This window comes from Sapajus apella, unplaced genomic scaffold (genome assembly GCF_009761245.1).
Source record: "Sapajus apella isolate SASKATOON/1434 unplaced genomic scaffold, GSC_monkey_1.0 scaffold9, whole genome shotgun sequence".
Taxonomy (NCBI): Eukaryota; Metazoa; Chordata; class Mammalia; order Primates; family Cebidae; genus Sapajus; species Sapajus apella.
The window spans coordinates 28511254-28535761 of NW_022436949.1; the positions used below are offsets into that span (position 1 = coordinate 28511254).

The 24508-nt window shown below is 34.4% G+C and overlaps 1 non-coding gene across 1 annotated transcript; it reads left to right on the top strand.

The window, feature by feature from the left end:
• The first annotated feature begins 11618 nt into the window (after positions 1-11618).
• LOC116551399 lies at positions 11619-11782 on the top strand. Its single transcript, XR_004268901.1, has one exon. It is a non-coding gene; the product is annotated as a U1 spliceosomal RNA (small nuclear RNA).
• Positions 11783-24508: the final 12726 nt, after the last annotated feature.

The following is a 24508-nucleotide window of genomic DNA, read 5'->3' on the forward strand; positions in this document are numbered from 1 at the left end:
GCTAGTCTGTATAAGGGAAGAAGGGAGAAGAAACTCTTCTCACTGAATCATGTGGTCATTTAACGAGTTGTAAATATTCAGCCACCAAAATTGTGTCCACATGTGAGATAGTTTGTAGCTATTTTTTTCTATTTTCTTTATTAGGTCTTCATGTTTAGGTTCCTCATTAAATAATACACACAACACACTTATTTGGCTTTTTTTTGTATTTTGAAAATTATTGTTACGGAAATATTTCAATATACACAAAAATATGGCAGAGGCTGACTCATTACTCTACTTTAACAGACATCATTACATAGCCAGTGTTGTTTCAGTATATCTGCACACCTTTACATCTGTATTATTTCAAGGAATCCAAGAAGATACAGCATTGCTTCTATAAATATTTAGTTATGAATTTCTAAAAGATATGGCTTTTTTTGTTTGTTTTACTTTTTTAATTTTTGAGAAGGAGTCTCACTCTGTCACCCAGGCTAGAGTGCCATGGAATGATCTTCGCACACTGCAACCTCTACCTCCTAGATTCAAGTGATTCCCGCCTCAGCCTCCTGAGTAGCTGGGACTACAGGTGCATGCCACTATGTCTGGCTAATTTTTGTATTTTTAGTAGAGATGGGGCCTCACCATGTTGGCCAGGCTGGTTTTGAACTCCTGACCTCAGGTAATCTGCCTACCTTGGCCTCCCAAAGTGCTGGGATTATAGACATGAGCCACTGCACCTGGCCAACCTAAGGCTTTTTAAAAGTACAGAGTTCCATTATCACATGAAAATTTATTATTTCTTTATTTCATGTAATATCTAGTCAATGTCTGCCTTATCATGCTATTTTATACATATTCTGGTTTTTGATTGATTTGTTTTTACCATTTGTTTGATTGGGATCCAAATAAGATCCATGTATTATATTTGTAGATTTGTATTTAAATCTCTTTCAGTCTTTAGGTGCTGCCTCTTTTTTCCTTTTTTCCTGTAATGTTGATATTGTTAAAGACACTAAATTCTTTATCACGTAGAATATTTATGGTCTGAATTTTGCCCATTGTAACCTGTTGAGATTCATTCAGGGTGCCTGACAAAATATTAGGGAAATACTAGGGAAAGTTATAGATTATAGTCTTAAACCTTTTTGAAGGCTGAAAGGTTTTATTGGGACAGTCTGAAGGCAGCTGGTTCATTACATTAGCATAGGGGAAAAGATAAAGATAATAAAGGCTTCCCCAGTTAAGTCTGTTTACCCCACATTCCTTTGTCTCTAATTTATTTGCTAATGTAAACTTTGTGCTGTATGGTCCTCTCAGGGGAATATCAAAGGGGAATTACCCATTAATCATGTTTACTCTGGGCCCCAGAACCTAAAGCTTTTATTATTTGTAAAACCACTCTTTTAACCATGTTAATTATCCACAAGTGTGTTGACTTAGAACCTCTGTTATTACATCTATCCTGAATAAATGTGGACAGTTACAGGGAGTTATGGTTTGTTAGCTGCAATCACCCTCTGAAAGCAGTCAAGACTCATCCCTAGCCCACTGAGATTAGTGTGTGTGAGTGTATTCATTCAGTCCTTGAGTCAGGGTCTGCAGCACACACCTCTGTAGGTGCTGATCAACATCTCAGGTGGTGACCCCAACGTGATTGAGGTCTCAATAACCTTACAATGCCTTTTTACATGCCATGTCATTTTAGTACTGGAAAGTAAATTCGAATTACAATCACCAGTCTTAATCAGATTCCATTTTAATTTTGTGTTGGATAGAGGATACTGAATTTTTCCATCAGAAGGTAAATGTGTCATTATTACTTTTTTGCTGTATTGAACATTGATGATCATTTCCTATATCTAATCATCCATTAGGAATTGCGAAATGTGTGTAGTTTAATTCCATCTTTCATTTTCTTACATTATACAGGATATTCCTATAAAATAAACTTCCATTAATTAACTATTTTGTTAAAGAACCAAGATATTGAATAGAATGATTATTTCTCCTCTAGCATTTCTTGAAGTTTTCTATCATTCTCCAAAGATAGAAATGACCTATAAGAATATTTTGAGATTTATTAAGAACTCATGGATTTAAACACATTTAATATATACTTAATTGCAGTCATTAGTATTGTGATGCTCAAAATGTCACAGATTGGGTAGTATGAGGTTTCATAGGCCACTTCTTAATTTCCTTGACATATGATAAAATGATCAAGTATCAAGGGCACATAGTCTTTTATAACTGTCTTGTTTTCTTTAATATCAAGATATCAAATGTATGATCCCACCCTACATCCAGAATCAGCAATTTGTCCTAGGTGGCCTGGCTACTTTAGGTATAAATACATTCAATTTCAGCACAACTTCAATCTGTGTGCTAGGAATGCTCAGTGCTCCTGGCTTGGTCATAGTTCTAAACACTTTTCAATGAGGGAATATTTATATTAAGAAGACAATAATTAAGGGAATATTTATATTAAGCACCAAGCACTGATATTTTCCACTTGAATTCAAAGTGACAGAGTTTTTTCACAATTTTATATCCTTTTCATATGTATCCTTCCCTCCAGAACAAGAAATATCTCTTCTTAATAATACCACACTATTATTCATATGTTTTATTTTACAGTACATTATGACAGCCTCAAGATAAAAAAAAAAGCACTAACACAAACAATATTATTATAAAAATCAGTCTGCTGACAAATATTGTAGTTATTCAGTACTTAGATTTTATACCTGTAGGAATGCACAGTCAAAATATTATTATAAACCTTTGAAAGGTAGTTGTAATATGTTCTCTCTGTGATCATTCATTTTATTTTGAATTTTAATAATTCATTTAAAATACATTTACATTATAATTATAAAATTTATTAATTAGCTTTTACATGTAACTTTTCTAATTTATGGCTTTTCATTCCTTTGTTCTTTTTTTATTAAATATAAATGATATGTGGATATATCTGTATGTTTGTGATTTTGTAAGTGTTTATAAGAATACATTACAGTGCACAAAAAAGAATGCATACCTATGAATTGTCAGGGTTTCTGGAAAATTCTCCATTCCTAGTAATTTTTTTTTTACCCAACTAAACTCTGATCCTCTCTACCCTCATATATGCTCGTCTTTATGTCAGAAATACTTCTGCCTTTTCACCTTAATCTGGACACATAAAAATGCACCAAATTTCTGTCCTCAGTTGTAAGAAATTGGACACACATATCCTCCAACCAACCAAAACCCTAAGTAGACAAAATCATATTTAAATCCTTCTATCTCAAAAGGGAGGAAACAGTTCCTTCCCCAAATGACGTTTCGTGCCACCTTACGTTGCAAATAAAGACCGGATGGAGATTTCCTTGTTTAATACTAGCATGCTAAACAAAAGTTTAACCACTCTTTTTTTCACATTTAACACTAAACTCCAGAGATTATGCCATGTTTGTGCATTGTGATATTTCTCTTTAATTTTTTAAAGCTGCATGCTATACTATTAGCGATTTTACATAATGTATTTAATTGGTAGCCTAATAACTGATGATTATGTTATTTATAAAATCATACTATTACAAAAAGTGCAGAAAATCATGAACACATGTGTATGATTTTTATAATTTCACAAATGCATCTTTAGGATGTTTTTGTTGTTGTTGTTCAAGTGTTACAACTCCTTTATAGGAGTTGTACTATTTTGCAATTCACACTAACAACATATAAAAGTGCCTGGCTTTCTTCAGCCTTGCCATATAATCATTAACTTTTGGACTTTACGATAATTTCTTCAATGAAAAATACTGTCTGGATATAATTTTAATTTACATTTATTTTATTTTGAGCAAACTGAACTTTTTTTGCATACACGAGAGAGAGAGAGATCTTTACATTCCCCCCCACCCCCCCGCCCATGGACTCTCTTTTCTTGTCTCTGGTTACAGAGTTGTTGACCATTTTTTTCTTTTTTCTCCAAAGCTCTTTATTTATTGTAGATCAAAAATTCTTTTAAGTTTCATTTCTAAGGCCACTTAGAGAAAGCCAATTTTTTGTATATGGAATAATTATCTTAACAAAAGACATATCAGAAAGTTTGTCTTTATTTCATTGCATTACCATTTGCTGTGAACTTTTAACATAACATAGCCCAGTATTTTTTATTAATCACTCTTCAGATGGGGAAAATTTTTACACATTTTGAATCTTGAATCTTTAAAATAGAAGATAAATATTTACATCTACAATTTCTGTGGCAACAAGGATATAGTGTAGTCTTAAAACAACCTGAAGAAGCAGGTACTACTTGGAATCCATTTTTACAAAAAAGCCCAGTCTATCAAGGTTGCTGTGACAGTGACAGTGGACACAATGGCCAGAATTGACTAGCTGAGCTTCAGTGGCTGTTCCCTAGGGCAGCACCTATAGGGTCATGGCTGATAGCACCACAGAATACTAGTGTCATTTCTGATTAAGTGGCAAACATTTTTCCTCTCAACAATCCTTTTGGTTAAATTATATCTTGTAACAGAAGTTGATCCAGATTAAACTAACTATAGTGAGTTGTCTAACTATGAACCCTGATTGATGTAGAAATTGACACTAGAAGTTGATGACAGTATGCAACCAATTCTCATGAAATGAGATTCTATTTGTTATGTCTTTCTGAGTTGGTAGGGTTTGAGATAGACATAGCATTGAAAGTTGAGAATCTGATAAACTTCAGCATACAAAGGCAAATAGTTCTTTTTTAATTAATACATGCTTTTGCTTTCTTTTTTTTTTTTTTTTTGAGACGGAGTTTCGCTCTTGTTACCCAGGCTGGAGTGCAATGGCGCGATCTCGGCTCACCGCAACCTCCGCCTCCCGGGTTTAGGCAATTCTCCTGCCCCAGCCTCCTGAGTAGCTGGGATTACAGGCATGCGCCACCATGCCCAGCTAATTTTTTGTATTTTTAGTAGAGACGGGGTTTCACCATGTTGACCAGGATGGTCTCGATCTCTTGACCTCGTGATCCACCCGCCTCGGCCTCCCACAGTGCTGGGATTACAGGCTTGAGCCACCGCGCCCGGCCTGCTTTCTTATTAAACATTAGATTTTAGGGAACTGAGTAAATTCTGCCAAAGAACAGTGTAAAGGACATGGGGAATATAATGATTTAGTGTACATTGGCTACTTATAGCTAATCTAGAGGTTTAAAGAAAAAACTGAAGTTCAAAATCTCAAATGTTTGATTCAAATTATGGTCTGATACTAGCTTTCTCTGACTGAAAACAGATGCTCAGTTCCATTTTCCAAAAGGGTAAGTTTCTTAGATTTCAAAGATGAAACTTATGAATTGCCAAATTATATCATTTGAGATATTAGATATGTCATCTTTTTAAAGTGAAAGCTAAGGCATTTTGCAGGAAAAGGGTGGCACCCTAAGAATTGAAATGAAAGTGTGTGGGAGATTTGGATGAGTCTGAGGACCCCTATGGCCCACCTTTCCCTGACCCTCCCATTCCATCAGATGCAACACCTTTTTCCACCTGATGAGGAAATACTAGCCTTGCTTAATGGCCCTGTGACAGACCTTGCAAATGACTGAATACTGCCTCATGCTCAAGTCTCAAACTCCTTAGTCGCACAGCCTCCCGCTTTAATTATACCCCAGTCCATGTATATTCAGTAGCAGTAGATTTTCACATGAAATATGCTATGCTTTTAAAAATATGGGTGATGTTTTAGAATAGATTGCCATGGTGTCAGGCCATGGAAGTTAGAGTATAATCTTATATTAAGTGAACATAGAAATATGGATAAATGTGTTACAAGTTTACAGAATATGCTTGCTCTGGCAGCCAAGAGAGATACTTCTTTTTTGTTCATTTGTTTGTTTGAAACCAGTAATCTTAAAGTTTTTCCTTAAGAAATATTACAAACTGAAACAAGGTTCCTAAAACCAAAAATATAATTGAATATGTTCACCCTGTTGATCCATTCACCAACCCTTGAGTTTAATTACCTGAGACACTCTCCCATATCATTGAGGTGAATGCCAGAGTATTTGAAAACACTGTATTATATTTCCTGTAGACTAGAAAAGCGATTGACACAGATTGCAATTAAAATATTCTTGTGGATATAATGATTTGGCAGCTTTTATTCTTGTTTTTTTTTTTTTGTTTGTTTGTTTTGTTTTTTGTTGTTGTTGTTGTTGTTCCTCTCCTCAAGTTGCGGTAAATTAAGGCAAAAATATCTTTTGTTCTATTCACCCAACATCCCCTGACTCCACTGGAGCTTTGTTTCTGAATTTGATATGTGCTTTTGTCAAAGATATGCACTGAAGCCAGATTTGTCAGAAAAGAATTGACACAGAGGCAGCATATTCCATATCTTGGAAATTTGTTTGACTCTTTTTAAACATAAATTATGTGTATGTGATTAGCATATGTGATTATGGGGTACATGAGATATTTTGATGCTTGCATACAATGGATAATCATCACATCTGAGTAAATGGGGTACGCTTCACCTCAAGCATTTATCATTTCTTTGTGTTACAAACATTTCAATTATACTCTTTTAATTATATTAAAATATACAAAAACTTATTATGGACTATAATCAATCAGCTGTGCTATCAAATACTAGATCTTATTCTATCTAACCATGTAATTTTTTAACTTTTTAAAAAATATATCACCAGCCAACTGGCAAAGTTGAATGAAGATCTTTTTGGAACCAGTAGTCTGAATAACTGGATTGCAGGTACTGGTAAAACATTCTCTGTCTTTGGGTCTTTTTTCTGCTTCAGTTATGGAGTTGCAATGTCTGTGGAAATATGCATCTATGGCCAGCTTTAGCTGATTGAAGATATTTGGGATTTTTGGTCTTGGAATTTAAAACTCAAGGACTTTTTATTTTATACCCTTTGAGTGGCAAGTGTTCCCTTTTACTGGACCTTAGTGAAAGCAAATCATCTTGCTGAAAAGAAAATTATTTTACTCAGGTATCACTTTCCCATACTGTGATGAGTTGCATCTAAACCAAAACTACATAATGTGAGTACAAGAATTATCTGTAAAATATAAATGTCACATCCAATCAATGGCTCAAAACTTTATCACACTGGAAAACATGAGCACCTGTTGACATAATTTGGAATACAAAAATGGTCCCACTTGCTGTTTTGTTTTTTTTTAAATCACTGTTCTAATGGGTGCTAATTATGAGATTACTATCTGATAAGAAAGCACAGTTCTGTTGTGGGATAGCCCATTTATTAGATAGGACCATTCAAAATCATGCTATAGTACAATTCATCTTAACTATGGAAAATTGGTGACAGCCTCTAGTATTGTATATTCAATGGAATAGATTAAGCACTAGTCAGCATTCTTTGCCATAGAATATGCCACTCTGAAATTAACTGAAACATATCACTGTAATTGCAATTGTTAATAGCTCTGACAAATGTCTTTGAACTTTCTATGCCTAGACTATTAGAGGGATATCCGTATGAAGAGTCAATTTCAAGGGAGGCAAATCCAACATGTATGTGTCCACCAGAGGGGACATATATGGAAGAAAGCAACAGAAGAAATAATGCAGATCAGTGTTTATATTAGCTCACTGGATCCACATTTAAATTAACTAGGAAAATATAGGTACCATGAAGATGTTTGGTGCTAAATGAGGGATTTGTGGGGCAAGCCACCAAGACTCACAAGGCAGAGGCTATCTGGATAGACATGTTTTGAAAAGATCTTAGCATATATTTTGTGGACATAGACCAACTTGTAATTATCACATAGGCTTGTTAAAACTCTATTCTCAAACAGGGCTAATGATGGACTTTGTTTTCCATATACATTTTGTCAGATTCTGAAGATGTCATGCCTCTTGCAGGATCAGGCAGCACATACATACAATTAAATTTCTAAATGACCTTTTTTTTCCCCTCTTTGTACTATGATTACCAGATATCACAATCAGACAATAAGATTCTTTTTGTAGCTATAGCTATCCGGGAATACCTTGGCATAGTACTGCAGTGTAATTGGTTGTTCCATGCCTGCCATTACCCATAGGCAACATGCACTAACGGCTTTTTAAAAAACGTTTTACACGCTGGCTGGTCCAGCTGTGCTCTGTTGTTTATACTATGAACATTAATATAACCTGAAAAGCCCCCTCTGACTTGGCCAAGGTTTTAAGTACTTCCTGGCATGGTAGGGAGAGCCAGTGGAAATTGTTCTATCTAGTATGCTAGGAAAGAATTTCTGCATCTTATCTCTGGGCACTCATCTCCATTTTCTGCTCCCAAAGTGACTCCGGTGAATGGCAAAGGAGGTTCATATTGCTTAAATCGGAGATAAGTAGATAAGACAAGCATAATGTTACTTATCTTTGTCCTTCAGGATGGTCCTACTCGCCTCTCCCCTGGAAAAATAACCATAATGATAGCCACACTTGGAGTGATTAAAGCTTTTTGTTGAATGTCTACTCTGAAGGTGGAAAATATTTCCCTAGTCATTGTCCCTCATCAGAGGATTCCACATGGTGGGCATGTGCTTATCCATTTTCAGGAGCACTGTCTGTGAGCCCAGTGACTCACTCCTGTCTTCATTAGAGTTTCTTGCTTCAAGGAAAACGTATAGCGTGGCCAGTCCCCAGCAGGAATAACAAAACTCCATTAATCAAGATTAAACAAATCTTATTCACAGAAGAAAGGAGGAAACTCATAGAGAAAGTGAGTGTTTACATTGAAAACATTTATCTTTCTCAGTTTGTATTCCATATATAGGCGGCTAGCCTTAAACAGCCTGACTATATAAATCAGTACAGATGGCTCACAATATGAATTTATTATAATGTTAAATTTGTCATGCTCAGCATTACATGGCTTCAAAATCAGTCTTTTTTGTGATACCACATCCAGTTAATGCCTTGGGAATCCCTTCTTTCTAAAATTACCTGAGTCTCGTTTCTTCTTCCTGATAGTATTCCAGATAGTCATACTAATGTGTCACACTCTCTTAATCTTCTCCAGCAGACAAATGTTCTCATTTCTCTCTTGGCTTATAGTATGTTGCACATTTAATATTATTAAAAATTGATGGATATTTTACTTAAAGTCAAATGAATTACTTTTCCAGATGAAGAAGTTTATGTTAGATGATCTCCTGTGGGCCAATGGTTAAACTGAGAAACGATGTACGTTTTATCTCAGACGGTCATGAGACTGGCCCTGACCCCATCTCACGGAGGAATTCCAAATCTTCCAGCTGATTTCAGCAACATTCATATGTAATTTCCCTAACTGAGCTCCAAGGACATTTCACTGTTGTTTCCCGAATTTGAAGTCCCTTGTTTCCTCAAAAGGAGTTCTCTTCATAGTATATTCATCTCTGCTTCCACTCTTTTAAATAACTATGGGAGCTAAAATAATTATGTGCAAGGTATTTCTCTGGTCAACGTTCTCAATCTGATACTTACTATTTTGTTTTGTTTACATGGAGATAACTGTATACCTTGCATAATACGCAATAAACCTAAAGAACACAGTACTTCTTACCTGAAATGATTGCATGGAGAAAAACTGCAAAGATAGGATTATGGAAGGGTTTATTTAACCTGATTTGGAAACTGGTAGTCTGTAGGTACAGTGGGAAAAAAAATCAATCTGTTATCTGGAATCAATTCTCCATTGCAAGAGAGTTAGCAAGCTAAGTGGCATAATAGGAATGAGAAAGTGAAGGCGATTGGCTGATTCTACATTCACCGGAGCTGTTAAAGAGAGAATGTTGACACTAGATTAAAATTATCTAACTGAAATAGACAGCCAAATAAGTTTTTGAGCCACCACTCTAGAGTTCCAAATCCCTCAAGCATCCCTCATAACTTTACATGCAGAAAGCAAGAGTTCTCAGTTTCTGCAAGATAAAACTTGAAATGAAGTTTTCTTTTCCTTATTTTTCCTCCACTCCCTAAATATGCTTTTGCAATTTTCTGGGGATAATTTATGCTTGAGGGTGAAAGTATGTTCAATTTAAGTTCTCCCTTCAGCAAAAAATGGCTTGAATAATATTATTTTCCAAGTGCAGCAGTAATCTTTATGACAGATAAATGGGAACTTCAATGTATTGAGCAAATGCAATATTCCAGACATTTTACACATGCTAACACATATAATTCTCCCAAAACACTCTATGAGGTGAACATAATTTTCATCCCAATTTTACACTTGAGGAGTCTAAGGCTTACATAGGTTAAATAATTTGCTTGGGATTGTAAACCCAAGTGAATTTTTTAGAGTGGCATTGACTGGTTTGCTGAGCCATGTTGAATGCCTCCTTCTACCTTCTAGACTGTTTTAGCATTCCTTCATCCCAGCTAACTTGTACTTCTGGATCTTTTTTTTTTTCCCATTTATTTATTTTATTGCATTTTAGGTTTTGGGGTACATGTGAAGAACATGCAAAATTGTTGCCTAGGAACACACGTGGCAGTGTGATTTGCTGCCTTCCCATCACCTACATCTGGCATTTCTCCCCTTGCTATCTCTATAAACTTCTACACTATTCACTCATGCTGCTCTATTAACATTTGTTTTCTATTTCTGTGAATTTAAAATAGAATGTTTTGACACATTGGTGTACCATTGTGAACAAAGTGCATCACAAAATTTCTGTTTCTGGCTAAGAAGGAGTATGTGGGAAGATAATTGCCCTCCCACCTGAAGTAACAGAAAATGGATACAATAAATTTAAAATAGTTTCCAGACTGTGGAACAAGGAGAATAAACCCTGGTGAAGATTGATGTATTCCCAGAGTTGTAAGAACAGAGTGGAGAGTCTAGGAAAACAACTGTAGCTAGATGGCATGGGCTGAATGTTTGTGTCTACCCAAAATTTATATGCAGAAGCCTAAATCCCTAATGTGATGGTATTTGGAGATAAGCCTTTAGAAGGTAATTAGGTCTTGATGGTGGAACTCTCAGATGGGAGTAGTACCATTATAAACAGAGAGAGGAGAGCTTGATTCCTCTCTTTTCTATTCTCTTCCATGTGAGGGCACAAGAAGATGGCAATGTGAAGATGCAGAGAAGATGGTCATCTGCAAAGCAAAGAGAGAGTCCTTACCAGACACCCTTAGACTTCCTAGCCTCTGAAACTATAATAAGTAAATTTTTATTGTTTAAGCTGCCCATTCTATGTTACTCTTTCATAGCAGCCTGACCTAAACCACTAGAATTCATAGGACAGAATAGCAAATATGAGAAAGAAGTAGAGAGGAAGTCAAGAGATTTTTCACAGGATTGTCTACAAGTGTTCAGCAGAATGCTGAATGGCACTGATAGTATTACAGATAGTTTTACTAATGTGTCATGCTCTCTTAATCTTTTCCAGCAGACGAATACTCTCATTTCTTTTCTTGTCTTCTAGTATGTTTTGCCTCTAATATTATTAAAAATTGATGAAGATTTTACTTAAAGTCAAATGAATTACTTTTCCAGATGAAGTTTATGCTAGATAATCTCCTATGGACTAAGTATTATACTGAGGAATGATGTAAGTTTTATCTCAGCCATGAGTTGAGAGAAAATTATCCAAGATTAAGGAAACATTCAAAAAGATTAGAATAATATACTTACCTGGCAGGGGAGATACGGTGATCACGAAGGTGGTTTTCCCAGGGAAAGGCTTATCCATTGCACTCCAGATGTGCTGACCCCTGCGATTTCCCCAAATGTGGGAAACTCTACTGCATAATTTTTGGTAGTGGGGGACTGCATTCTTGCTTTCTCCTGATTGTCCATAATAATAATCATCATCATCATCATAATAAAAGTAAAAAAAATTATAAAAAGATTAGAATAATAGTGTCTGGCACACACAAAATATGAGGAATAGTATATGTTAATCCTGGCCAAACTGGAAAATTCATAATTCATGAATAATTAGATAGAGCCCTCAGAAGTGTTTTTCCTAAGCAGTTTGTGATAAAATAATTAACACTATACCAAATGCAGCTCTGATTTCTCCTGTGAGGTATCAATATCAAGACAGAAAATATCATATAACACTAGAACAAAGCTCAGAAATATTGACTACAAACATATTCAGCACTTGAAAATGTAAAATTCACAGTATGTTGCTGCTAATTACAAAATATCAGATATGTAAAGAAGCGGGAGTATACAACCCAAGGCTGAGAAACATACATTAATCAAAACTGATTAAAACATGACAGAAATATTATGCAACCATATTAAAAATTTTTTTTCTTACAAGTGTATTCTGTTCATTTGTTAAGCAGACAGATGTAAAGCATAAAAGGAGGACCTGAATCAAACTTTGAGATGAGAAACAAAATGAATGTGATAAAAATACAGCAGATATGATAAAGTCAGATATTTTGGAGGAAAAGATTAATGAACTTGAAAACATAGCTGATTTAGAGAGAAGTATCCTGTACGTAGAATAGTGTTCACTCAATCTGTTCCTAATGCCAATAGTTATAAACCGTTATAAATGAAATGGACATTTAAATGGCTTAACATAAAACAACAACAAAAAGCAAAATAAAATTAATATGCAACTTTTATTAATGCATTGCTGTTATGATTGCTAAATTACAATTTTCTGAAATATATCTTACTAAATTTTATTATCTTTAATTTAATATATTTCATGCATAAATAGAGAGGAAGGAAACAGGAAAAAAAAAGTGTACATTTTCCAGAATAAAGAAGAAGGAAAAATAAAAATGTTATTTTTGTTGGTTGAACACTCTATTAGGATGAGATTATAAGATTAATTTTCCTTAAGAAATCAGGCATTTTAGTATGCTTGTGTCTCTGGGTGTAAGAGACATAGCTAAGAAAATTTTTTAGAATGAACTTTCCTGTATGATACTATTATACTGGAATAGTAGCTATGACTAGATACATTACACTATGCATTTGTTAAAACCCATAAATCTATAAAACACAAAAATGAAACAATGTATACCAATTAAAGAAACACTGAGGATTCTCAGTATCTCAGGATGGAGTTCAAAATGTGCCAATAAAATCAAACAGTACTACAAATGTATGAAACAGCCTCACACAAAGAGGTGGGAGCTGAAGGTGCTGCACTGAGGAATTTTGTTTATGAATGGAAATGTAACTGTGTAAGAATTGTTCTTTAGTTGTTAAAAAATCATTCCCTATGGGGTTGCAGTCTAACAATTCAGAAACCACTAGACATGTTTACTGAAATTAAAACTTGCAGGACATAGATATCTGATGGTTAAATTAGTGTTTCTTACTACTGGACTGAAAAGTTAAAAACAAGGCAAAATTTATCCAAGTGGTAGAGTTTTAGAGTAAGAAATGTCAGAATGTCTTCATGTTATCTTAGTATAGATTTGGATGTATGTGCATATAAATTTTTAAATATAAGTGTATGTAAAATTTTATATTTAAGTGTACATAAAATTCTTTGTATATACACATATTTCTTTGCTCTGTCAACTGAGACGGCCTAAAACTAAAGGCACCTAATAACAATGAACATATTTAGCACCCATATCTTTATTATGATACTATTATACAATAAAAAAATTAGTGCAACTTGGAGAAATGTCTGATTATAGGACTGGATGTAGAAATATACAAGGATAGAGACTGGATGACCTTGTAGTAACAGAATGTGAAGATGTGCTCAAACAAAATAGAACAAAACCAATCAAAGAAACAAAAGACAAAAAAGAATCTCCAAAATATGAGGATGTTAGCGGGAGATATTTGCCAGTGAAAGATAGACTTAGGGTCAAACTTGAAACAATAAAAACCACAAACTAAAGTAGAATTGGATTTTAACCCTTGATATAAAATCAGTATTCATAATGCCATACTAATAAATCATAAAAACTGAGTAAAACAGAATAGACAATCTGTGCTGAAAGAATTCTAATTTTTTGAAGTAGATTCTTTTATTTTTTCAAGGAGGTAGAGTTATAACTCCACACTCCTCAAATTTTGGCTGTGTATAATGACTTTCTTTCAAAAACAGTATAGTATAAGAATGAAAAAAAAAAAAACTTTTCACAATGGGGAAATGTTTAAAAAAGGTTTTTTAGTAGAATCATATAATTCTGTGTTTTAGATTTTGGTAACTATAAAATATTTGCACAATAAAATATTTACTGGAAAGAAGGAAAACTCAGAGGCCAAAAAATATATTTGAAAGGCAAGTATAGAAAAGGTAAGAGATGTTGGGGTCCCTTGAGATAATTAGCTAAAGGAAAAGATAGAAACAAGGTATTCATCTTTACTTTTTATTTTACCTTCCATCATAATTCTGTAAGCTAAAAATTAGTTAATGTTAAAGTCACAAGATACTTTATAATTAATTTTAGTTACTGATAATTTTCTATAGCATTTTGTACACATGGACTTGATAAAAAAGATGCAATGAACTATATTTTATTTTTACTGAGAAAATTATAGTCTGTTAGAAAGTTTGAAATAGCTAATTTCTTGTCTAGCCCTTGGGCTGTTCCTAAATATGAATTTTTATTTGATAAGTTTATCTTATATTTAAAAATGGTTTGCTTTGTATTCATTTTCTAGATCCATTTAATTCTCTGTTACCTAGAAAACTGCATTTGCCTGATGTGCAGGCACAATTATCTCGTTTAAGTTGGGTCTACTCTGAATAAATGTGATAATCCAAATCTGCTCATTTCACCATTACAGCACTTATTTCTACTTGTCAAGTGGCAAATACTTCATTAATTCAAAGACATACTTCGTCAATTTGATTGCCTATCTTGTTGGTACAGCTGCTTGTTTTCATAATCCAGTTGCATATTAGGATATTTGAGTCTGTAGTTACATGACCAATCTTGTTTATTTGCTGATGACTCTCTGTTTTAATAATTAGAGTCATTAGTGTATGAAAATGTGTGTTTTCCAAACACTGATCCATTGACCAAGCTGTGTGTTAGTACACTAATTAATAGTGTCTATATTAAAATGCTTTCATAAAAAAGTTGGTGCTATAATATAAAATAGCACAATTACAGCACATTATTTGTAATATAAATATATAAACTAGAGGAATCTATAAATAACTTTAAATGTATAGTAAGCTGTATTTATTGCAATGGAAAATTTTAAGCAAGGCAATTGCCTGTCACCTTTTTCCCGCCTAAGGATTTGTTTGGTGCAAAGGATGCCATTTAAATCATTTTCCTGAATCAATACATTTTAACAAGATAGAGTACTTTTCTGTATGTTTTATATTATGTTTTCAAGGTCAGGAGAAATGTCAGTACAAGTTAGAGAAAGCTTTGAAGAAAATATATGAATTTACTTGTTTCTATAAATTATTTTCTAAACAGGTAAGTAATAGAATTTCATAGACAATGAGAAAAATGAGTATTAAAAGACCATTGAGTTCTGGTCTGACATTTAAGCATTCTAGACATTTTAATTCTATCCAAATAAGTAAAGGCTCAACAAACCAAGAGTAACCAACTCTTTTTAGATCTGTCATAAAACTGATATTACAGAGCAAATTGCTACTCCAAGAAGAATCCCTCACAGAAACAAGTTCCAGTGTAGAAAACCTGATCTGTAATTGACAAATTGTTGCAGGCTCAATGGGGACAAGCCTCAGAGTTGGGAAATTCAGGGTGCTTAGCCTTAGGGGAACACACACTTTTCAGAGTTTTAGTTCCAGGAGTTCTACTATGTTCTCGGGGACAAGCCTCAGAGTTGGGAAATTCAGGGTGCTTAGCCTTAGGGGAACACACACTTTTCAGAGTTTTAGTTCCAGGAGTTCTACTATGTTCTCGCAGTAAAAATATGAGGAAAATTCCTTCTTGATTCTGACAATGGGACGGGAGGAATAGCCATTTAGAAACATGACAAAGCATTTTGCTCTTCTTGAAAAGGCTTGCCCTCATGGGAAACTACTTTACCAGAACCTAGCATGCTGAAGCTTATCAGAGCTTCACTAATGTCGGGGAAGGGAATTATCCAACTCTGGCCTACTTTACCCCTCTTTGTAGGGGAGGATAAATATATAACCCCAACTACTCCCAGCCTTCTATGTGGAAGATGAAAAACACCAAACTTCAGCCTTCTCTAATGATCTTTTGTCACCTAAGGTAAGGGGAGTACTGAAAAGCACTCATGAAGTTCAGTTCAGTGACTCAGTATCATTAAATAACTGAGACCTAATTATAAGACTGTAGAATGCTTCCTCCTTCCCGCAACACATTACCATCACATTACTAAAGGCTGCTTAAGAAAACACAGTTTGAAGAGACAGAGCAAGCATTACAACCACAGTGAGATATTAGCTGGAATGTTGGAATTATCACACCAAAAATTTAAAATAACCATGATTAATATGTCAAAGGCTCCAACAGTGACAGAAATTCCCCAGAAAGAAACACAAAGAAATGCTAGGATAAAAAACAATGTAACAGAAATAAAGAATGCCTTTCATGGACTCACTAGTGAATTGGACATGGAGGAGAAATGAAGTGCTGAGCTTGAGAATATGGCAATAGAGATTTACAGAATTAAAAAGCAAATACAGAAAAGACTAAAAACATTACTTGATAACTTTGGGGCAATGATAAAATGTGTAATATACATGTAATGGGAATGCAGGAGGTAGAAAAAAGAGAGAAACAAAGGAAGAAATATTTGAAACAGTAATAACTGGTAATTTCTCCAAAGTAATGTCAGACATCCAACTATAATTCCAAGAAGCTCAAATACAACAGGCCAGGCAAATGCTAGAAAACAAACAAAAACAAAACAAAATTAAAAGCCCACACCTGAGAACGGCATACAAACTGCCGATAATCAAACACTAAAGATAATAAAGGAATACTGTGAACAAATCTGGACAAATTTGAAAACCTAGATGAAATAAACCAATTCCTTCATAGGCACAATCTGCCAAAACTAATACAAGAAGAAACAGGTAATATGCATAGGCCTATATCTATTAAATAAATTGAATCAATAATTAAAAACCTTCGAGAAAAGAAAGCACCAAGCCTAAATGGATTCACTGGTGAATTCTACCAAATATTTAAGAACAAACGTTACAAACATATAATTTTTTTTTCCAGGAGAAAGAAACAGAATGGATACTCATAACTCATTCTATGAAGCTAGCATTATCTTAATTAAAAAAAAAATGGCCATAGAACTGCAAACCAATGCTCTTGTAAACATAGATGTAATCTTAATAAGATATTAGCTAACTGAATGCAACAATGAATAAAAAGAAGTGAACATCACAACAAAATGGGATATAGTCCAGATATGCAACACTGGTTCAACATTTGAAAATCAGTTAATGTAATTTATTACATCAATGGGACAAAGCCAAAAACCACATAATTTTATCAATAGATGCAGAAAATCAGCTGATAAAATCCAACAATTATTCATGACAGAATTTCTTAGTAAAGTATAAATAGAACTTCCTGAAGTTGATAAAGACTATCTACAAAAAATTCAACAGCTAACATTATACTTCATGGTAAGAAATTTCAGAAGCTATGCTGATAAGATCAGTAGCAATGCCAGGGTTTTCAATCTTACCACTACTTTTCAACATTGTATTGGACGCCCTAGCTAATCTAATCAGACAAGAAAAGAAAATGGAAGGTATACAGATTGGGAAGGAATAAATGAAACTGTTTTGTTCATAGATGACATGATTGTCTGAAGAAAATCTAAATGAATCAACAACAACAACAGAACTCTTGGAACTACGTGATTATAGCAAGTTGCTGGTTTTCTATATGCAAAAGTCAATTGGTTTCTTATATTCCAGCAAGGAACAAGATAAATCTAAAATTAAAAGCACAATGCCATTTATATTGGCACTCCAAGAATGAAATACTTAGGTATAAATCTAACAAAATATATAAGGGACTTAATCAAGGAAAACTACAAAGCTCTCACAAAAGAAATTATAAAACTAAATAAGTGGAGAAATAGTCCATATTCATTAGTAGAAAGACTCACTATTTTCAGGGTGTTAGTTGTTTACAACTTCATAAATCAGTGCAATTTCAATCAAAATTCCACTGATGTCACCAAATGCTGGTGAAGATGGAGAGCAGCAGGACCCCTCATTTATTGCTACGGGATTTGCAAAATGATGCAATGACTTTGGGAACAGTGAGAACTTTTCTTATAAAAATACAGTTTTACCATCTGGTGCAACAATCACCTTTTGATATTTATTCAAATGGGTTGAAAACATATCCACACCAAAAACATGCACATGAATACTTATAGCAGCCTTATTCATAATGAGCAAAACTTGGAAGCAACCAAGAATTGCTTCAGTAGGTGAATTGCTAAATAACTGTGGTACATCTAGACAATGGATTGTCATATAGAGATTAAAAATAAAAGGGCAATCAAAAATCTTGAAGATTATAAGAATGACTTAAGAAAGTTTTCTAAATAAATCTCATGTTTTGGCCTTGTGAAAAGACCATACATCAAGACATAGGAATATAAGAGAAGAATTAAGTTTGGGGAAAAAATGAATACATTTAGTATATAATGAATACTTGTCAGTTATCTAAGAAAAGATGTTCTGTAGGTAGGTGTATAAACCATTCTGTGGCCCAGGGAGTGACTGCTCTGATACAGATTTGGGAGAAATCACATGTATATTTAAGTGGTTAAAAACCATAAGTCTGAATAAAGATGCCTACGTGAATATATAGAGTTGGTAAGGAAAAGAATAGACAAAGAATTCCAATAAACCACTATTAGAATTAATAATCAAATTCAGCAAAGTTGTAGGATAAATAATCACTATACTGAAAACAATTGTGTTTCTATATAATAGTAATGAACGCTTGGGGGAGAAAATCATCAAGGTAGGAAATAAATATGAAACTTCAGATACTAGTGTATCTCTTTCAAATGATTTTTGGCACATGAAATCTATTATTTACTACACCTTTTTCTTTATTCATTTATTTAAAGTCAATACATTTTCAAATTTAGCTTTACCATAACCAACTTTATCATACTTTTTGTGTCATCACAAATTTTTTACGTAAATTAAAATTAAATTAAAGAAAATCTGTGAGTGTAGTAAAAAAGAGCTATGAAATGCAGATGCATAGTATTAAGCAAAATAAGCCAATCTGGAAAGTATATGCTATATGATTCTAACTATATGATATTTTGGCAAAAGGAAAACTATGGAGACGGTAAAAAGATCAGTGTTTTCAGCGAATAAGAGATTGGAGGAGGAATGATTAGGTATAGAGCAGAGGATTTTTAGAGCAGTGAAGCTATTCTGTATCATACTATAATAGTGGATACATGTCACTAAACATGTGAAAACCCATTAATTGTACAACACTAACAATTTATATGGAGAGAAAAATTCCATAGGGTTTACTCTTACATTATTGAATCTCAAGGTAAACTATGGACTTTGAACATTTATGATGTGTCAATATAGGGTCATAGATTACAATAAATGTACGATTCTCATGTGGGATATAGTTCAGGAAACTGTGCCTGTGTAACTGCAGGGGATATAAGGGAACTCCCTGTATTTTTTGTCAGTACTGATGTAGACTGAAAGATGCCCTAAAAATATTTTCTATTTTCTAAAAAAATCCATTTAATTTATGAAATATTACAAATATTGTTTTCAGATGACCTATTGCTTACATAAAAATCTTAAGAATCAATGAAAACATCTTTTTAGAAATAAAAACCATATTAAGATATCAATGGATACAGAAATCAAGATTAATATGCACAAATAAATTATACTTTGTATACTACAGAAAAATATAATCTGACCTGTTGTGGTGGCTCACACCTGTAATTCCAGCATTTTGGGAGGCGGAGGTGGGAGGATTGCTTGAACCCAGGAATTCAGGACCAGCCTGAGCAACATAAGAGGACCCCATCTGTACAAATAATTAAAAAATTAGCTGGGTGTGGTGGCACACACCTGTAGTCCCAGCTACTTGGGTGGCTGAGGTGGTAGGATGACTGACCCCAGGTGCATGAGGCTGCAGTGGGCTGTGATCATGGTACTGCAGTCCCATTTAGTGACAGAGCAAGACCTTGTCTTAAGAAAAAAAAAAAGTAATAAAGGAAAATATCTCAAAAATTTAATTTATATCAGCCAGAAACTATAAAGTACTTAGGAAAAACAAAATATGTACAAGATGCTAATATATTTCTACTGAAAACTAGAAAACATTGCTGAGAGAAATTACTGAAGAAAAAATTAAATAAAATCATGTATTATATTTAGAGATTGGGAGATTCAATATTGTTGAGATGCTAATTATTCTGAAATAAGTGTATAAATTCTACAAAATTCTCCTCTATCCCTAACAATTCTACCATTTTTTATTCTAGCAGAAAATTTCAAATCGATTCTAAGCTTTGTAGGACACTAGGAGCTACAGAAAAGTAAGGAAAATGTTTATAGCTAAATAAGAATGAAGTTGGAGGACATACACTAGCTGATTTTAAGATTTGCTATAAAACTACAATAATTAAGGCCTTGTGATAAATATGTAAGAATATATATATAGATCTATATATGTGTGTGTGTGGATATATATATATATATGGATCTATGGAGCATAATTTAAAATTCAAAAATAGACATTCTTCAATCAAGGTATTAAAATAATATGATGGAGAAATAGATTGTCTTTTCAGTGTATGAAGCTGTAATAACTGACCATGCATATGGAAAATTAAACCTTGATCCTTACCTTATACTGTATGTGATAAATAATTTAAAATGGTAAGAGTAAGCAACCTTGTCTTATGCGTAATCTTAGGAAATAAAAAGCTTTTACTTTTTCATTTTTCAATATGATGTTAGCTCTGGGCTTATCATATATTGTCTTTATCATTTTGAGGTGCATTTCTTATATACCTTATTTGTTTAGCATTTTAATGATAAAAGGATGTTGAACTTTGTCAGATTGTTTTCTGATTTTGAGACAATTCTGTGATCTTTATTAACAGAATGAATTCTATGATTAATTCTATTAATGAAGTGCATTACGTTTGTTAATTTGCATATATTAGAACACTTTACATCCAAGGGATATGTTCCATCTTATTATAATGTATGACCTTTTGTTTGTCAAGCAATGGGGAATGGATTCCCTATTTAATAAATGGTGTTGGGAAAACTGGCTAGCCATGTGCAGAAAGCTGAAACTGGATCCCTTCCTTACACCTTAAACAAAAATTAACTCCAGATGGATTAACAATTTAAACATAAGACCTAAGACCATAAAAACCCTGGAAGGAAACCTAGGCAGTATCATTCAGGACATAGGAGTAGTCAAAGACATCATGACTAAAACAACAAAAGCAATAGCAACAAAAGCCAAAATAGACAAATGGGATGTAATTAAATTTAAGAGCTTCTGCACAGTAAAAGAAACAATCATTAGAGTGAACCGACAACCAACATAATCGGAAACATTTTTTTTGCAGTCTACCCATCTGACGAAGGGCTAATATCTAGAATCTACAAAGAATTTAAACAAATTTACAAGAAATAAAAACACTACCCCACCAAAAAGTGGCCAAAGGATATGAACAGACACTTCTCAAAAAGAGACATTTACACAGCCAACAAACACATGAAAAAAAGCTGATCATCACTAGTCATTAGAGAAATGCAAATCAAAACCACATTGAGATACCATCTCATGGCAGTTAGAATGGCAACTATTAAAAAATCAGGAGACAACAAGTGCAGGAGAAGATGTGGAGAAATAGGAAGGCTTCTACACTGTTGGTTGTAATGTAAATTAGTTCAACCATTGTGGAAGACAGTGTGGTGATTCCTCAAGGATCTAGAACTAGAAATACCATTTGACCCAGCAATCCCATTAGTGGTCATATACCGAAAAGATTCTAAATCTTTCTATTATAAAGACACATGCACACATATGTTTATTGCAGCACTGTTCACAATAGGAAAGACTTGGAACCGACCTAAATGCCCATCAATGATAGACTAGAAAGAAAATGTAGCACATATACACCATGGAATACTATGCAGCCAGAACAAAGGATTAGTTCATTTCCTTTGCAGGGACATGGATAAAGCTGAAAATCATCATTCTCAGCTAACTGTCACAAGAACAGAAAACCAAACACCACATGTTCTTACTCATAAGTGGGCATTGAACAATGAGAATACATGGACACAGGGAGGGGAACATCTCACACCGAGGCCTGTCTAGTGGTGGGAGGGCTGTAGAGGGATAGCAGGGGTGGGGGGATAGGGGAGGGATAGCATTCAGAGAAATACCTAATGTAGATGACGGGGTGATGGATGCAGCAATTCACAGTGGCACGTGTATAACTATGTAACAAACCTGCACGTTCTGCATAGGTACCCCAGAACTTAAAGTATAATAACAATTAAAAAAAATGATCTTTGGCTTGTGCTGCTGAATTTTTATTTTTATTTTTATTTATTTATTTTTTTTTTTGAGACGGAGTTTCGCTCTTGTTACCCAGGCTGGAATGCAATGGCGCGATCTCGGCTCACCGCAACCTCCGCCTCCCGGGTTCAGGCAATTCTCCTGCCCCAGCCTCCTGAGTCGCTGGGATTACAGGCACGCGCCACCATGCCCAGCTAATTTTTTGTATTTTTAGTAGAGCCGGGGTTTCACCATGTTAACCAGGATGGTCTCGATCTTTTGACCTCGTGATCCACCCGCCTCGGCCTCCCAAAGTGCTGGGATTACAGGCGTGAGCCACCGCGCCCGGCCTGTGCTGCTGAATTTGAGTTGCCAGTATTTTGTTGAAGATACTTGCATCTATGTACATCAAGGATATTGATCTCCAATTTTATTTATTTGTGGTGTTTTTTTGTCTTTGTTATTGGTATTATTTATACCTCAAATTGAGTTTGAAAGCATTCCCTAATCTTCAGTTGTTTTTTTTTTTTTTTAATAGCTTGAGGAATGTTGGTACTAATTCTTCTTTAAGAAGTAAGTATAATACCCAACAAGTGATTTTTCAATGCATGAGCTGAGCACTCCATCTGTCCTCCCTTTACTAGTTCCTAGTGTCTATTATTTTCTTCTTCATGTCTATGTGTACTTAATGTATGTTAGGCCACTCTTGCACTGGTATAAATAAATAATTGACACTGGGTAATTTATAAAGAAAACAGGTTTAATTCTGCAGGCTTAGCTGGAAGAATGATGCTGGCATCCATTTAGCTTCTGGGGAGGCCTCAGGAAGCTTATAATTATGGCAGAGGGAAAAGGTGGAGAAGGCATGTCACATGGCCAGAGCAGGAGCAAGAGAAAAAGAGTGTGTGTGGCTAGGGTGGTGACACACATTTTAAAATGAGCAGATCTCACAATGAAGTCGCTGTCACAAAGACAGGACCAAGCCATGAGGATTTGCGTCTGTGATTTAAACACCTCCCACCAGAACCCAGATCCCACACTGGAGATTACAGTTAAACATGAGATTTAAATGAAGACAAATATTCAAGTCATACACAATGTCTAGTTCCCACTTAAGTGAGAACACTCAGTATTTGCTATTCTGTTCTTGTGTTAATTTGCTTAGGATAATGGCCTCCAGCTGCATCTATGTTGCTGCAAAGGACATGACTTTACTGTTTTTAATGGCTGCATAGTAGATATTCTCCATGCCAAACATGTACCAAATTTTCTCTATCCAATCCACCATTTATAAGCACCTAGATTGATTACATATTTTTGCTATAGTGAATTGCACTGCAATGAACATATGCATGCATGTGTTTTTTTTGGCAGAATAACTTATTTTTTCTCCAGCATATACCCAGTTATTGGTTTGTTGGGTTGAATTGTAGCTCTCTTTTAAGTTATTTGAGAAATATTCAAACTACTTTCCATAGTACTGAACTAATTTACAATCTTATCCGCAGTGTATACGCATCCCCTTTTCTCCACAGCCTGGCCAGCATCTGTTATTTTTTGGCTTTTTAATCATGGCCATTCTGACTAGTCTGAGATGGTATCTAATTGTTGTTTTGATTTTCATTTCTCTTGTAATTAGTAATGCTGAACATTTAAAAAAAAAAGCTTTACTAACTGCTTGTATAAATTCTTTTGAGAAATGTCTTTTGCTAATTCTTTAATAAGGTTATTTGTTTTCTGCGTGCTAATTTGTTTACATTTTTTATAGATTCTAGATATCAGACCTTGCTGTATGTAAAGAGCCAGAGTAGCCCTCCCACTCTGGGTGAATCATCAGCAAGGCTGCTGTGAACTTTGGGTGAACTCCAGAGAAGTGAAACCATAATAGGGGAATGTGTATGTCTTGGAGAAGAGCAGACAGACCTAGAGAAAGATAACCAGCTTTGACTGACCTTGTTGCAAGATAATTTTTAGCTGAAACATGTTAAGTTAACTAAAGTATGAGAATTATAACCACAGGCTGTTTTGGGTAACTGCACCCACCTCCTGC